Here is a 15806-nt window from a genome sequence, read left to right as displayed (position 1 = left end):
CCCCTTGGGACAGCCCTGTTCATTCACTCAGTCCTCCCGCACCACCCAGATCATGTCCTGATTTGGAGACAGATACGCCCAATGTAAGGTCCCGTCCTGTGTCCAGGTACAATGACACTGCCTCTCCTTCTCTTAGCAGCTCTCCATCTCAAACAGTGGTGGAACCCGCAGCCTCTGCTTTAGCTTTCAGGCTTATCATTTGAATCTTCTCAGGTGGGTTCAATCTGCACAGATGTGGGGGATGGGTGGAGTACAAGAGAGCAAAGACTTAGCTCCGGATGTTTGCAAACATTGGACGTTTCTCTTCCATGACTCATTGGAGGAGAACAGAGTCCTCCCTCCTCCTGGAATTCAGCAAACCCATGGCCAACTCCTACCCCCACCCTACCCCCAAAATAAAACCACCCACACATAGAAACTTGTCCTTAAAAATCAGATTTCCCCCTAAGATCTGACATGGCAATTTGGGGAGGGGAGCATTATAAGGCCCAGAAGAATAGCCTTGAAGAAGATTCTCTGACCTGGGGACAAAGGGGCTATAGAAACAGCCCATCATCTGCAAGTAAAGAGAGTGCATGTGTTAGGTGTGTCCCTTCAAGAACAGTGCCTTCATTGCCCCCTGGCTCCTCCACTTCCCCCAAACTTTCTACTTAGTAGCTTCCTAATACAAAGCCTGTGATAGACAACCTTTGGGTCACTCTAGAGAGGCTTGATTTTAGTGATACATAAAAAGGCTCTAGAAAAAAAAATAAATGGATGCAGATAAAAAGGAAGGAAAGGAGACAAAAAGGAAGATATCATTTATTACATACATATTCGCCACGCATCCAACATGCTAGGAACTTTTGACGTGTTGTCTTACCCCATCCTTGAGACAAGCCTGACCAGGAAATATCATTATCATTCCTATTTTCCCAGATACTGAAAGCTGAAACTGACAGGCTTAAGTCATTTGCTGGTCACACAGAAATCGCTATTCAGTGAACATTGTTAAGAATACAAGATTATGGGACACCTGGGTGTTTCAGCGTCTGCCTTCAGCTCAGGTCGTGATCCTGGGGTTCCAGGATCGAGTCCCACATCAGGCTCCCTGTGTGGAGCCTGCTTCTCCCTCTGCTTGTGTCTCTGCCTCTCTCTCTGGGTCTCTCATGAATAAATAAATAAAATCTTAAAAAAAAAAAACAACCCAAGATTATTTGTACGGGGGAATAACTAGTTAGAACCTTCCCTCACACCATGAAATGCAATACATTTCATAGGGAAAAGAGTTAAACCCTAAAAAAAAAAAAAAATTCCGTAAAAGCAATTAAAAGCAGCAACAAAAGCATATATGGGTGGGAGATAAATTTCTAAGTACCTCAGATAAAGAAACATTTTTAACTTGCCTAACAAAACGTTACAAAACAAATGGAAGGAATATATGCATGAAGAATTGGAAAGAAACTACATGATTACTGAAAAATCTTTTAACACCAGGAGTCTCATTCTATGACTGCATAAAGGCATCAGAAAAAGACACATGCATACAGATCTGGACTGTAGCAAACAAATATCTCAGTGGCTGGTCCTTGGAGCAGGTTGGTTCGGGGTCATTCTCAGTTCTGCAGAACTATAGCCCCTCGGGTGGGGGAGCGATAGCTGTTTAACTGGCTGTACAAGGAGCTGAGAAAGACGCAAAGAAGAAAGTGACAGCCACTGAACACTGCATGAGGCGCCTTCCGCCAGCAGAATGCAGTGACCTGAACTGGAATACTGCCAGGACAGTGGGATTAACTTCCCAAGCTCCGGCCAAAACGGGCCCCGGGATTTTTATTTTTATTCGTTTTCCATTACAACTGCACAGCAACGCAAACAAGCCCCAAAACAATGAGAGCCACCAAGAGTCATTTTCCCTTGCGGGTGTGGGGTGCCATCTCAGTCCCACACATCTCGCTGACCTTATCTTACCGAAGTTTAACAATTGAGAGTTTGATTACTCACTTCCCCACCAATGTTAATGGGAGAGTGGGACCGTGATTGCCCAATTAAAGCAGTACGCACACACACACACAAAAGGGGAAATAGAACAAGATGCACACATGGAGCCGGGAAGAAGAACTTGGGGAGTCAGTGGGCCTGAGAAAAGAGGTCTGGTTCTCCCAGTCCCCCAAGATCAGGAGCCTGTAGGCACTGGGATTGAAAGAGATCTGACCTACGGCAACGAAATGTCAATTAAAGAGATGGCTGGGTTAGGAGGGGAAGGGAAGGGCTTAGTGCATTAGACCCACACTTCAGGCTAATGATGCTCTCAGTGAGTATTTTCTAAAGGGCAGGCATTAGGTATGATTTAACTTGTGATTTGCTCTGTTCTTCCCACTACATGATTCAATGTTTTCACAGGTCTTCAAAATATCGCCTTTTAGAAGTTGTAGGGAAACAAATTCAGGAATTGAAGCCACCTGGTAAGGAATGTATGCTCTTGGGCAAACTACTTAACTCGTGACCCTAGTTCCTCTTTGGTGAAATGTGGAAAATAGAACCGACCTCATGTAGCTTTCATGAAGTGGGGGGAGTATAGCACAACACTTGTGAGAGCTGGTAGAGAGACACACCTTTACCTTAGACTCATCTTAAGATACAGGCTTCTTAAAACAATTACTTGGGTCAATCTCATAATAAACACATACACTAACATTATTGAGAATGTAGAGGCTTCATATCTTTCCCCCGCTTTTTAAAGTAAGAAATATGCCAGACATATAAAAAAGTACAATAATTATATACTAAGCACTCATGTGCACCCCCCACCCCATGCAGTTTAAGAAATTCAACATGCTTGGTACAAACGGAAACCCTTGTGAGCTCTGTGAATTCCTCCTCCTTTCTTTCCCAGTGGTGACTTCTATCCTGAACTTGGGAGTTTGTCATCCTCATGCACATTTTTTTCAAAATTATTTGTGTAGATATATATATATATATCGATCCATAAGCAATTTTGCAAGCTGTACAGTATGTATTTTCCTCATCGTACACATAGACCTCACCAATTCTGTACCTATTCTGTATCTTGCTTTTTTTAGTCACAGGTTTTTTGGTTTTTTTTAGGTTTAGCAATACCTACATCTATAGTTACTTCATTTTTATTGTTCTCTAATTACATACATTTTTTTTTTTTTAATAAACAAGTAAAACAACACAGAGAAAGCTGAAATCCTTCTGGTTCCCCTACCTCTGTAGTCCATATTATTAGTCTACAAATGTTGGGTTTCCCAGATAAAATCAAAGATGAGAATTTCACTTTCTCTCTCTTCCCTAAAACACTTAGCTCTGTTTTTTCCCTCTGCTTCCAAAATTGATGAGACTTCATTTAGGGCTGCCAAATTCTGCACTGCCGGTGCCTGTAAATAGACTGGTTTGCAGTGTAGAGAACTGATCTTCATGTGATAGGCCCCACCTTCTCTTTCAGACTGTGAAGGCTGCTCCTACCTTGAAGAAAGCCAAAGCCAGAATCGCCATGGGGTCTGGCTCTGCGGGATTATTGGCTGATGACAATTTCTTAATTGTGAGACTTTTGATAGAGGCTTAATATCAAAAGAGAATCAAGCAAAGCATGCAGTTCAGCATGAATTTTTCACGCACCATCCCCCCTTTCCCATCGTTATGAATGCCCAGACATCTGCATATAAATTTCCCTTTTGTTCTTTCCTCTGAGATACCTCAATAATTCAAACACTTTAGTTTGCCTGAGAACTGTATGGGAGGGTTGTTTACACTAAATCATATATATATTGTACTTTGTTGGCAATTTAAGGGGCTCTCAGGGATTGGCTTGACTATAGTTAATTTTCACCTTACTCATCATATGTAATGTAATTCCTTTGTTGGAAGTTTTCCGTAAATGCTAGTTATTGCTATTATTATTGGAGAGGAGAGTATTTCCCTGATTTGTAAAAATATTGGAAGAACAAAATCAGCTTGGGGTATCATGGAAAATGTCCAATGTGTATGAAGATGATGCTTCAGATCTTCCAGATAATGTATTCTAGGTGGAACAGGTGGTTTGGAGAGGTTTGTCAGAGCAGACAGGCTTCCACCTCAAGATTCATGATGGAGCTTACCTCAGCACATGCATAATTGAAATTTGTGGTGTTCCATCTCCTTTTTTTTTTTTTTAAAGGATAGACTTTTTTTTTTTTTTAAAGATTTTATTTATTTATTCATGAGAGACACACACACAGAGAGAGGCAGAGACACAGGCAGAGGGAGAAGTAGGCCCCACGCAGGTAGCCCAATGCAGGACTCGATCCCGAGTCTCCAGGATCACGTCCTGGGCTGAAGGTGGTGCCAAACCGCTGAGCCTCCCTGGCTGCCCCTCCATCTCCTTTTTTTAAATTGTAGTTAAAAATATAAAATTTGCCTCCTGACTTTTTTTTTTTTTTTTTTTTTTTAGCATGGAGCCCAACACAAAGCTCAAACTTCATGACCCTGGGATTAAGACCTGGGCTGAGATCAAGAGTCAGACTCCCAACCAACTGAGCTAACCAGGCACGCTGCCATCTTAACTATTTTTGAGTGTACAGTACAGTAGTAGTAACTACGTACACATTGTTGTGCAACAGATCTCTAGAACTTTTTCATCTTGCAAAACCGAAACTCTATGCCAATTGAACAGCAACTCCCCTTCTCTCCCCAGCCCCCCACTCCCTGGCGACTACCACTCTACTTTCTGTTTCTAAGAATTTGACTATTTTAGATGCCTCATATAAGTGGAACCATGCAGTCCTTATCTTTTTATGATTAGCTCATTTCACTTAGCATAATGTCCTCAAGGTTCATCCACATTGTAGCATATGACAGGATTTCCTTATTTTTTTTAAGGCCGAATGATATTCCATTGCATGTATACACCACATCTTTTTTATCCATTCATCTGTTGGTGAACATGTAGGTGGCTTCCATCTCTTGGCTATTGTGAATATGCAGCAATGAACACGGTGCACAAATATCTCTTCAAGCTCTGTTTTCAGTTCTCTTGGATATATACCCAAAGTGGAATTGCTGGATCATATGGTGGTTCTATTTTTAATTTTTTGAGGAGTCTCCATGTTGTTTTTCATAGCAGCTGCTCCATCTTACATTCCCACCAGCCGTGGTGCCCCTCATTTTGATCCTTGCTATGTTGTCCTGCTTTGCCCCATCAGTTTGGTGAGCTTACCTTTCACCCATGCTTTCAATCCTGCTCATTCAACTGTAGCTGCACTCGGCACTCTGGGCTTTGGCAGCTCCATCCCATTCTGCCCCGTGGGTTAGACCTCTTACAGCAATTCCAGATGGAGCAGGACTCAGGTGCAGGACCCAGGAGCCCAGGGACCAAACCAGCTCAGATTCCATATTTGCTATTTTTTTTACTTTCTAAATCTGGGAAGCATTGCCACTTGTTCCTTATTTTCCTCCTCTTTTTCCAGGAAGGGAGACATAACTGTCAGAAGGGGTTTGTCGGCCACATTCTGTCATTTTTCTGCTCTTGAGGCCACTGCAGTGGATGGAACCAGCTCTCAGAAGCCCAGGTACACAAATCTAAACTTTTAGTAGAAGCTTCCTCACAGTTGTTCTCAGGGTCACCTGTGGCTCTAAGGGTTGGCTGGCACTGATCTCTTAAAGGGCAAGGTCCAAAGTCATGCATGATTCAATTCAAGTCAAAGAATGTTGGAATCCTCCCTCAGATCCTCCATATAAGCTCCACATCAGACCAGAAAGCTATAGTTTAGTGCTTTTTCCGGACGACTATGGGAAAGCCAGCTCATTGCTAGTCCTGAGTGGTGAATCCTGACTCATCTAACCAGGGTCAGCTTCCCACCTGTGCCTAATTCATTGGGCCTCAGCTGTAGATTTGACCTGTTGGTGTTCACAGGTCCACTTTAGACTTTTGGGGAAGGGTGGGGGTATAAAAGGAGACACAAATACCTGCAAACATTATTCTTACCCTCTGGAATCTCAGTTGCAGTGATGGATAGAGTGGAAGAGAGAGGAAAGAGAAAACTTCAAAATAGTCTTCTTCCTTAATCCACAAATTCTCAGGCCAAATGCATATTGGTGTAATGTCTGCTGGGAACATAGTCAGGCTGGAACCTGTACATATTACCTATCTGATTTAGCCTTGGAAAAATGATGCTTTAGCTTTTTTTTTTTTTTTTAGCTTTAGCTCTAAAAGGGGATCATGATGAACCTAATTTCCCTCTCTAGATCCTAAGATTCCACTTAAGAGTTGCCCAGGTTGAGAATTTGGAATAGGGAAAGATAATGGAAATCTGATTTCATGGGGAGAAAATTATAAATTTACTCACTTTGAAAAACCAGGTTGACCTCATTCTCTTTTTCCATTCTCTTTTCTGATCGCTACCTATGATGGTCAGTTTTTACGTGTTAACTTGACTAAAGTCCTCAGTTATGCGATCAAATCTAGTTGTTGCTGTGAAGGTATTTTGCAGATGTGATTGACATTCATAATCAGCTTACTTTATATAGGTATCATACTTCCTGATTTCAAACTAGATTATAAAGCTAATGTAATCAACACAGTATTGTATTGGCATAAAAACAGATACATAGATCAATGGAATAGAATAGAGAGTCCAGAAATAAATCCATGTGTATATGATCAGTTAATTTACAAAAAAGAGTCAGGAATATACAATAGGGAAAGGATAGTCTCTTCAATAAATAATGTTGAGAAAATTGGACATTCACATGCAAAATAATGTAACTGTTCCCCTATGTGATACCATACACAAAAAAACAACTGAAAATGGATTAAAGACTTAAATTTGAAACCCGAATCGATAAAACTCCTAGAAGAAAACATAAGGGACTAGCTCCTTGACATCACTCTTGATTGCCTTGATTGGCAACAAAAGTGAAAATGAGCAAGTGGAACTACAGCAAACTAAAAAGCTTCTGCATAGGGGAACTTGGGTGGCTCAGGCAAGTGTCTGCCTTTGGCTCAAGTCATGATCTCAGGGTCCTGGGATGGAGCCCTGTCCTGGGCTCCCTGCTCAGTGGGGAGTCTGCTTTTCCCTCTCCCTCTGCAGCTTCACTTGGTTGTGCTCTCTCTCTGCTGAATGGGTAAATAAAATCTTAAAAAGAAACCTATGGAATGGGAGAAACTATCTGCAAATGATTTATCTGAAAAAGGGTTAATAACCACATATATAAAGAACTCATACAATTCAATAGCAAAAACCCAAACAATCCAATTTAAAAATGGGCAGAGGAATTGAGTAGGCAGTTTTTTAAAAAATATTTTATTTATTTATTCATGAGAGACACAGAGAGGTAGAGACATAGGCAGATGGAGAAGCAGGCTCCCTGCAGGGAGCCCGATGTGGAACTTGATCCCAGGACCCTGGGATCACAAGCTGAGCTGAAGGCAGATGTTCAACCACAGAGCCACCCAGGCATCCCTGAGTAGGAAGTTTTTTTAAAGAAGACATATGATGGCCAAGAGGCACATGAAAATGTGCTAAAAATCACTAATCATCAGGGAAATGCAAATCAAAACCGTAATGAAATATCACCTCACATCGGTTAGAATGGCTGTAATAAGAAAAGATAAGAGTCTTGGTGAGGATGTGGAGGAAAGGGAACCCTTGTGCACTGCTGGTAGGAATGTAAATTGGTGCAGCCACTGTGGAAAACAGTGTGGAGGTTTCTCAAAAATTAAAAATAGATCTAACTACCATATGCTCTAGCAATCCTGTTTTTGAGTATATAACCAAAGGAAATGAAAATAGGATATTGAGCTATCTGCACTCCCATGTTCATTGCAGTATTATTCATGATAGCCAAGGCATGGAAGCGACCTAAGTGTCCATCAATAGGTGAATGTGAGACATTTGGAATGATAATGGAAGGGTAATGGAATATTATTGGATAATATTATTATCCAATACCATTTACAACAATATGGATAGGACTTGAGGGCATTATGTTAAGTGAAATAAGCCAAATAGAGAAAGACAAACACTGCATGATCTCACTTATATGTGGAATCTAAAAAAAAAAAAAAAAAAACAAGCTCAAAGAAACCGCAGAGAATCAGAGGCGGGGGGCAGGACAAATAGGGAGAGGTCAGTAAAAGGGTACAAACTTTCTTTCTTTTTTTCTTCTTCAAACTTTCAACTATAAATTGAATAATCCCAATCTGAGAATATAATGTATACCATGGTGATAATAGTTGATAACACTAATACTGTATCATTGACATGTACCGAGAGTATAGGTTAAATGTATAATATGAGGTGTGAGGGGATGGATGTTTTAATTTAATTAGATGAAAGAAACCCTTTCATAATGTACACACAAATCGGGGGTCCCTGGGTGGCGCAGTGGTTTGGCGCCTGCCTTTGGCCCAGGGCACGATCCTGGAGACCCGGGATTGAGTCCCAGGTCGGGCTCCCGGTGCATGGAGCCTGCTTCTCCCTCTGCCTATGTCTCTGCCTCTCTCTCTCTCTCTCTGTGTGACTATCATGAATTAAAAAAAAAAATTAAAAAAAATGTACACATAAATCAAATCACCCTGATGTACAATTTAAATATTTAAAATTTTTGTCAATTATGTCTCAATAAAACTGAAAAAAGATCCATTGGCTTTAAATAAATTTGTTCTGGATAATCTGATCCAAGCAGTCAAAGGACCTTTATAGAGAGAACAAAGACTTCCTTGGGGAAGCAGAAATCCTGCTTGTGGACAGCAGCTTCTGTTCCTGCTGGAGAGTTTCCTTCATCCTGCCCTTCCTGGTGGCCTGCCCTGTGGGTTTCACATTTTCCTGGCCAGCCCCTGCAATCTCATAAGCCAATTCTCACTATCTCCTACTGGTTCTGCTTCTCTGGGAGCCCTGACTGATGCAGAACCCCTCATGTGTGTCCTGAAGCCACTAGAATGATCTCACAATTTCCAAATATGCCAGCTGCATTTCCAGGTGACTCTTAGTTTGTTGTCTACACCTCTGCTGGGATGTCCTCTTCCTGGGGGCCACTTGTCAAATCTTCTAGCTTGTCTTCAAGGTCTAGCTTGAAGAGATGTCTCTCTGAAGACTTCCTGGCTGCCTGGGACAGGTTAATGCTCCCTCCTGTGAATTCACAGCACCGGAGGTGACCACTCATCTGGCCTGCAGACCAACTTTATCAGGTATGACCCTGTAAAGGTTAGAGGCATGACTTCCATAACTTTGTTTCCCCAATCCTTACTGCTGTTCCTCCCAAGGGATATACTCAGACATTTGTTGATGACGTTACTGAAGCTCTACCAGCATAAGCAGAATGCCATCTTTAGCTTTCTGATTCATTTCATAATTCCTGTCTCTTCACAAGTGTCAACATTTCCATAGTGTGGAGCACCCCCACCCATATTCTGGGGCTCTGATATACTAGAATAACAGAAGAGGGGCTTTTGAAACATCACTCGAAATAGGGAATAGAGCCAAAGACAAGATTTTGATGTAAAAACGTATAGGAGTTATGTATGTCAAGAGTCTAAGGGAAGGTCTTACTTTCAGTCCTCAGGCCGGATCCACCCCCCCCCCCCCTTTTTTTTTTACTTCTCCTACCTGCAGGGATTAGAAATCTCTGGCTCCATGCAGGGAACACCTGAAGGAACTGAACTTCCAACCACCTGAGCCAAAGATCGTTTAAGTGCAGGTGAGGAGGGATATGAGAGCTAACAACTGGCGCCTGGAGGAGGAGGGAGTCCCTAGAAGGCAGATTCCTGAGTTCTTCAATGACTGTGAGAGGACAACCCAATGTGAACTCTGGAGGAAGCGTTAGGGGATCCTGGAGCAGCCCGAAGGACACAGTGATTGCAATGCAGGAGATACAACCAAAGTGAACACACTCTGTCAAAGGCATTTCAGGCTGGATGGAATCTGAGGTGAGGAACTGAGGATGCATGTGAGTAACCAGCCAGCACCTGCCTGCCCTCCACGCCTGGCTACACCTTTTCTCCTGCTGATCTTCCCAGCGGAGGAAGGAGATTACACAACCTCTCGGTGGAGATGGTGCATTCTTGTCCAACTCAGAGGATTACAGGCTCTTCAAAGACTGGGGTCCCTGTCAGAAAGCTCCACAGCCTCTGCTAGAAGACTCACACAGCCTCTGCTAGAAGGCTCACAGGAAGGCACAAGTTTCTTCCATTCTCCTCCCTTTCTCACCTCCCCTGAGAACAAAAAGAATTGAAACTTCTTGGGAAGAGAAGGCAGGGTGCACAGGCCCTCTGGCTGTAGCTTAGTTACTTCCTGAAGAAAAAAAACAACTCAACAATACTGTTTCCAGAATGGTCTGAGCTTGCAGATTGAGTTTCGGTTAAGGGAAATCTTAACTTTGACCTTTCTTCTGAGGTGGGGCAGTTCTAAGGGAGCCACACAGTGTGGCAGGGGCTGAGGTGAGGTGTCGATGTGCAGACACAGGTTCTCATTAAGAACAAAGTTCTACTGGGTATGTTGAATAGGAAACAATTTTCCTCGCCGAGGTGCCCCTAAATGATCTGGGTCTAGACTGAAACACAAAAGCAGCAGAGACCATGAATGAAAGCAAGAAAGAAGTGCCAGCAGGAGTGACGAGCCGCCCCGAGTACAATAACTCACGAGTATACTGCTGATGAATCAACGTGTGAAAGATAAGCCCAACCTCACCAGTGATCATGGAGATGGAAATCCAATTGCAGAGATATACTTTCCAGGGGCCACACCATGCTGTTCTTGAAGGGGACCTTCTCTTGGATGCACTGGGAGTGCTCTCCGGCTTTCCAGAAAGGCCAGTGGTAATAGGTAACAAGACTTGAGAAGGGTTGACTCAGTAATGTCACTTCTAGGAAATGGTTCTAAAGAAATAACAGGAGAGGTGAACAAAGACGATTTTATGCAAAGGTGATCATTGCTTCATTATGAGAAGAAAAATCCCCCAAAACAAAAAAACCCTCAAGCCCAAACTCTGAAATGTCCAACAAATGAAAATGGTCAATCACCACAAATACATACAAGAACATTATGTGGTCCTTAAATAAAGCCACTCGTGGAGGCAGTTTGATGAAACAGTGCATGTGAAATTCCTTTGCTGGCTAGGAGGAGCTCCTTCACCCAAGGCCTCCCTCCCTTCTCTGTGAAACGAGGTTATCAGCATCTACCAGGGAGAGTTGCTGTGAGAATTGAATGTGATCATGAGTGTAAAGTGCTGGGTAGGGTCTCCAGCCTTATAAGACTCAATCAATGGGAACCATGATCATTTCCAAATGGACGTGTCTTCTTTTTCAAGAAGAAAAAAAAAATCCGGGGATCCCTGGGTGGCGCAGCGGTTTGGCGCCTGCCTTTGGCCCAGGGCGCGATCCTGGAGACCCGGGATCGAATCCCACATCGGGCTCCCGGTGCATGGAGCCTGCTTCTCCCTCTGCCTGTGTCTCTGCCTCTCTCTCTCTCTCTCTGTGACTATCATAAATAAATAAAAAATTAAAAAAAAAAATCCTAACTCATGCTATTTTAAAGTAATACGTCAGAAGAATTTCTGATGAAGTAGAACATAAAAACACATTAAGTATAAAAGCCGAATACAAACAACAGGTGTGCATACAGTTCCTCTTGCACAAATGCACACACATGTGCACAAGTCCATGGGTGCAATTCAGAAACACTTAAAAGAGCTACCACAAGGTGTTACCAAGAATTATGTTGTGGACCATGAGTGACTTTTGTTGCCTCCTTTATATGTTAGTATCTATATCTATATCTATATCTATATCTATATCTATATTTAAAGATTTTATGTATTTATTTATGAGAGACAGAGAGAGAAGCAGAGACATAAGCAGAGGGAGAGGCAGGCTCCTGCCAAAGAACCCAATGTGGGACTCCATCCTGGACCCCAGGGTCATGCCTTGAGCCAATGCAGATGCTCAACCGTTGAGCCACCCAGGCATCCCTATGTTAGTATATTTTCAAAGGTTTCTACAACTGGCACTTAACAGCTTTTAAGAGGTAAAAGTGTTCAGAAGATTCTGAATCTGGGGTGGGGGAAACACAGAAGGGAAAACTGTGACCCCCAGCCGTGAGCAGCCCCTCTGTTGGTGTCATGCTCTGCAGAAGGCGGAGTCACCCCCTGTGGGGCCAGGGTGTCCTGTGAGATATATAGAGCAGGGTCAGACTAGCTCGTGAGGCACGATGGCCTGGGCAGACCTTTCCGGGGAGTGGGCACTCTGCCACCAGGCCTGTATCGTGATGAGATAATGTTTGTGAAAGCACTTTGCCAGAGAGAAGACTCCATCCAGATAGGTGATTCCAAGGCTTATTCTAGAGAAAAGAGGCTCTCAGGGCACATTCCATTAAGGAATTTCACACTCTGCCTCCTCCTCCATACTCTTCCCTTTTTCTCCCTCCCCTGAACAGAAATATATTTAGCAACCCTATCTAAATGCTTTTCTTTCCCTTAATTTGATTAAGGGGCTAGGGGAACAGGGGATGAAGTGGGGGCTGAGGAGAGGTAGAGATGGAGCTGTAGGGAGAGATTAGAGCAGCTCAATGGCTATCTGGGGCCGAGTGGTGCCTGAGTGTGGACAGGACGAGGGCCTCCAGGTACTTAGTACAGAAGCACAAAGGACAGAGGGAGGGAACACTTGATCACGGAACACGACTCTCTGGGGGAATGAGAACTGAATCCGGGAGGGTCAAGCCTTGAGGATTAACTGGGAGAATGTATGTGTGTGTGTGTGTGTGTGTGTGTGTGTGTGTGTGTGTTCAGATTCTTGAGAAGTTCCAAAAGGCTAACATGTGCTGAATGCCTGCTATGTATTAGGTACTTTCACACACATCAGCCAATTTACTCGGATTAGGTAAATTATTAATCACCTGAAGGTGATGCTCAGAAGAGTCATTTTTGCCTGTAAGCTGGGGATCAAACCCTGCTTGGCCTGCTTCTACCGCTCTCCTGGCACATGTTACCTTCAGGAGGAAGGTATGTACTTAGCCCTATCCGCCTCGCAAAGAAGTGGTTCTATTTAATCCTCACAATGTCTCTATGAGATAGATACTGTTCATGACCCCGATTTGCAGATGAGCAAGCTGAAGCTTAGGGTAAGCAATTAAGCTGAAGCCACAGGGCTGACAAATGGCAGAGAGCAGGGTCCTCTGGAGCCTGGCAAGATAGAGGAGTGCTGGGTCTGAGGCATTCTGCATGCGAGAGGCCCATAGCGTGTGTCTCTTCTGATAGTCTGGTCATCTTCAAGGACAGGGACCTTACCTTGTTTATCCTGTATTCCCAGCCCTGAACACAATGCCTGGAACAAAGGGAATGTTTGCTGCAAGAACTAGTGGTACTTGATAAGTTTGGCCAAACGAGTCTCTGCTGGGGGCCAGCTTGGTGAGGATTAAGTGAGACATATTTGTCTAGGGATTTCCAAGTTTAAAATATCACAGTGCTGTGCTTCAGAGAGAGGCTCCGTTGGCATTGGGGATCCCTGCAGGAGGCTTCAAAGGTGACCAGGACCTTGACAATAGGCAGTCCTAGGGAGAGGGCTCCAGCTCCCCTGGTGTGTTGGATTCAGACCAGAGAGACAATAAGGGGGGTGTCAGCTCCCCACCAGTTCCTTCCTCAGGGACTTCTCTCCCCCCTCCCCCACCGGGACTTCTCAAGGACATCTCCAAACTCCAAGGGGATAAAACATAGTACGGGAGATGCGGGGGGCCGGGGGGCGGTGGTGGTTGGTAGGAAGAGTGCCGTCTGGGCAGCTCAGAAAGACAGGAGAGAGGGATGTGGATGACTAGTGCTTTAATTGATAGGGATCTAAGAGCCTTCTAGAAATTGGTTTGAAAGAATAAAGGGCAGAAATCTATTCTCTTCTGGAGAGGACTAGTATCCTCCAGGAAGGGGCCTCAGACTTCAGCAAGAATCCTTCATTGATTAATGAATGCCTCTTTGCCTCATGGTCCACTACAACTTTAGATGAGGCGTTCAGGCTTCTCTTCCTTCTGTAACCCGTAAGGAAGCCTACCAAAGGGCAGAGAACAGGAACAACCACCCAGTTCCTGGGCCAAGTCCAGGGCTTCCTGGCCTGTATGCAGAGAACCTCAGCCTCTCTCCCCTTCTTGCAACAGTCCTTATTGTCTTTATGTGAGCTGCTTATTAACCAGGGGATATCAGGACACTGGGAGGGGACTGCTGGTGCTGGTTGCTGGAGAGGGTAATTCAGAATCGCAGAGTGGAGCAAAGCTGATGTACGTAGTCTTGTTGACAGAGGTAGCCTGGCAGGATGGAACCAAAGTCTTGCTGGAGCATCAGATTGGAGGGTCCTGTGACCTGCAGATGACTAGGAAACCTGGGGGTGGGGTTCCCTACTAACACTGCCCATCCAAAGAAAAGTCCCATCAGTCAGGACAAAGGATGATGGATGGCTCTGAAGGCAGGAGCAGGAATCCTAGTTGTGGGGGGCAGGGCACGGCATGGGATCATTGCTCCCCTCTGAGCAGCAAATGGAGGGGGCTCTTTCAATGCTATAGGAACTCCTCTACTACCTTCCTTTTCCAAGGAGGCTACCTTTCAAGAAGAGGCCCCAAATTCAACATGCAAATCCTGGGCATCCTCCCGCTCTTCTCTCCCAGTAAACGACTGCTGACAGTCAGTCCGAGTCTAGAGGATGGCTACTGACAGGCTTGACCAGCCAGCTTAACCCCTGAGGTCAAACCATGGAAGCAGAGCCTACTTGTGCCTGGGTGGAGACGGTTCTTGATACAAGAGCACGGAATGGCTTCCTGCTGGGTCTCAGGACGCATGGCTTAGCCGGGCTTCAGTTAGGGCCACAGTGTGACAGGTCTTGGGTTTCAAGTTGGGATCAGCTGCACTGAGGGAAATGGCTTGGGAAACTCTTCCTCTTGGCTTCTTTCCTCATGGAGGATGGCTAAAGGAAGAGAAAGCTTAGAGCTGCTGAGCTGGTGTTGGTGCCTTAAAAATAATGATATAAACATAGCCCAGAAGTCGGCCTGTGGACTCCCTGATGGGGACCAGACAAGAAACACTATCCTGACTTACCCTTCCACCCACGCTCTGCCCTCATCTATCACCTCAGAAGCTAAACAACTTCCTCAGATGGCCCCGTGAACGTAAGTCACAAGGGCCCTAGCTTCTAAGAAAGCTGTCCTCAACTACAGCCCTCAGAAAATACTGGTTCTCCTGTTGCTTCTTCCTCTGCACTCAGAGTAGGGGGCCAAGCAGTCAGATTTGCAGACAAATGTAGCAGGTCACTGCAAGCACGCTGCCCAGCTCCTCTGAGCTGTGGTCCTCACCTACAGGTTGCAGATCAGTCATGTCTCCCTCACAGGTGTGAGGTGGAAGTTAAACGAGATAATTCAGATTAGCTGCCGTGTCGTCATTCCATTGGCTGAAGAGCATTCCCAGGTAAGGAGAAGGAAAACAAACACCACATAGGATTCTAATCCTAAACAAGGAGGGCTGTGGGCCGTAAGAGCCTTGATGATTTCATAAAACACCAGGCTTCTTTCTCTGCTCACTCTACACCAAATCTGAGCCAGACTGGTTTTGTTTGGCAACCTCGGTGACCTCCAAATTGTTGAGATTCTCACAGAGAAGCCCAGTGGACAGCTAGACCTGCTGCTGTAGGGACAAATTCAAACGCTCTGGGGTGGCTGTGACATATAGTCACAGAAATCATCACAGAGGAAGTTTCTTCAAATTCTGAGAGTCTGAGGAGCCGTGGTTCACACAGAGAGCTTCCCCCTTTGCCAAGACGGCCAGAAGAGGTAGCTTACAAATTCTTCCTTTCATGCATGTTTCCA

At 44.5% G+C, this 15806-nt stretch overlaps 1 long non-coding RNA gene across 1 annotated transcript; it reads left to right on the top strand.

Moving 5' to 3' along the window:
* LOC144299829 (uncharacterized) lies at positions 1–5547 on the top strand. The gene is made up of 3 exons (XR_013366501.1): positions 1–213; positions 2380–2441; positions 5445–5547. It is a non-coding gene; the product is annotated as an uncharacterized LOC144299829 (long non-coding RNA).
* The last annotated feature ends 10259 nt before the right edge of the window (positions 5548–15806 follow it).

Source organism: Canis aureus, chromosome 27 (genome assembly GCF_053574225.1).
Source record: "Canis aureus isolate CA01 chromosome 27, VMU_Caureus_v.1.0, whole genome shotgun sequence".
NCBI classification, from domain to species: Eukaryota; Metazoa; Chordata; class Mammalia; order Carnivora; family Canidae; genus Canis; species Canis aureus.
This window is presented reverse-complemented; position numbering and strand designations above follow the sequence as displayed.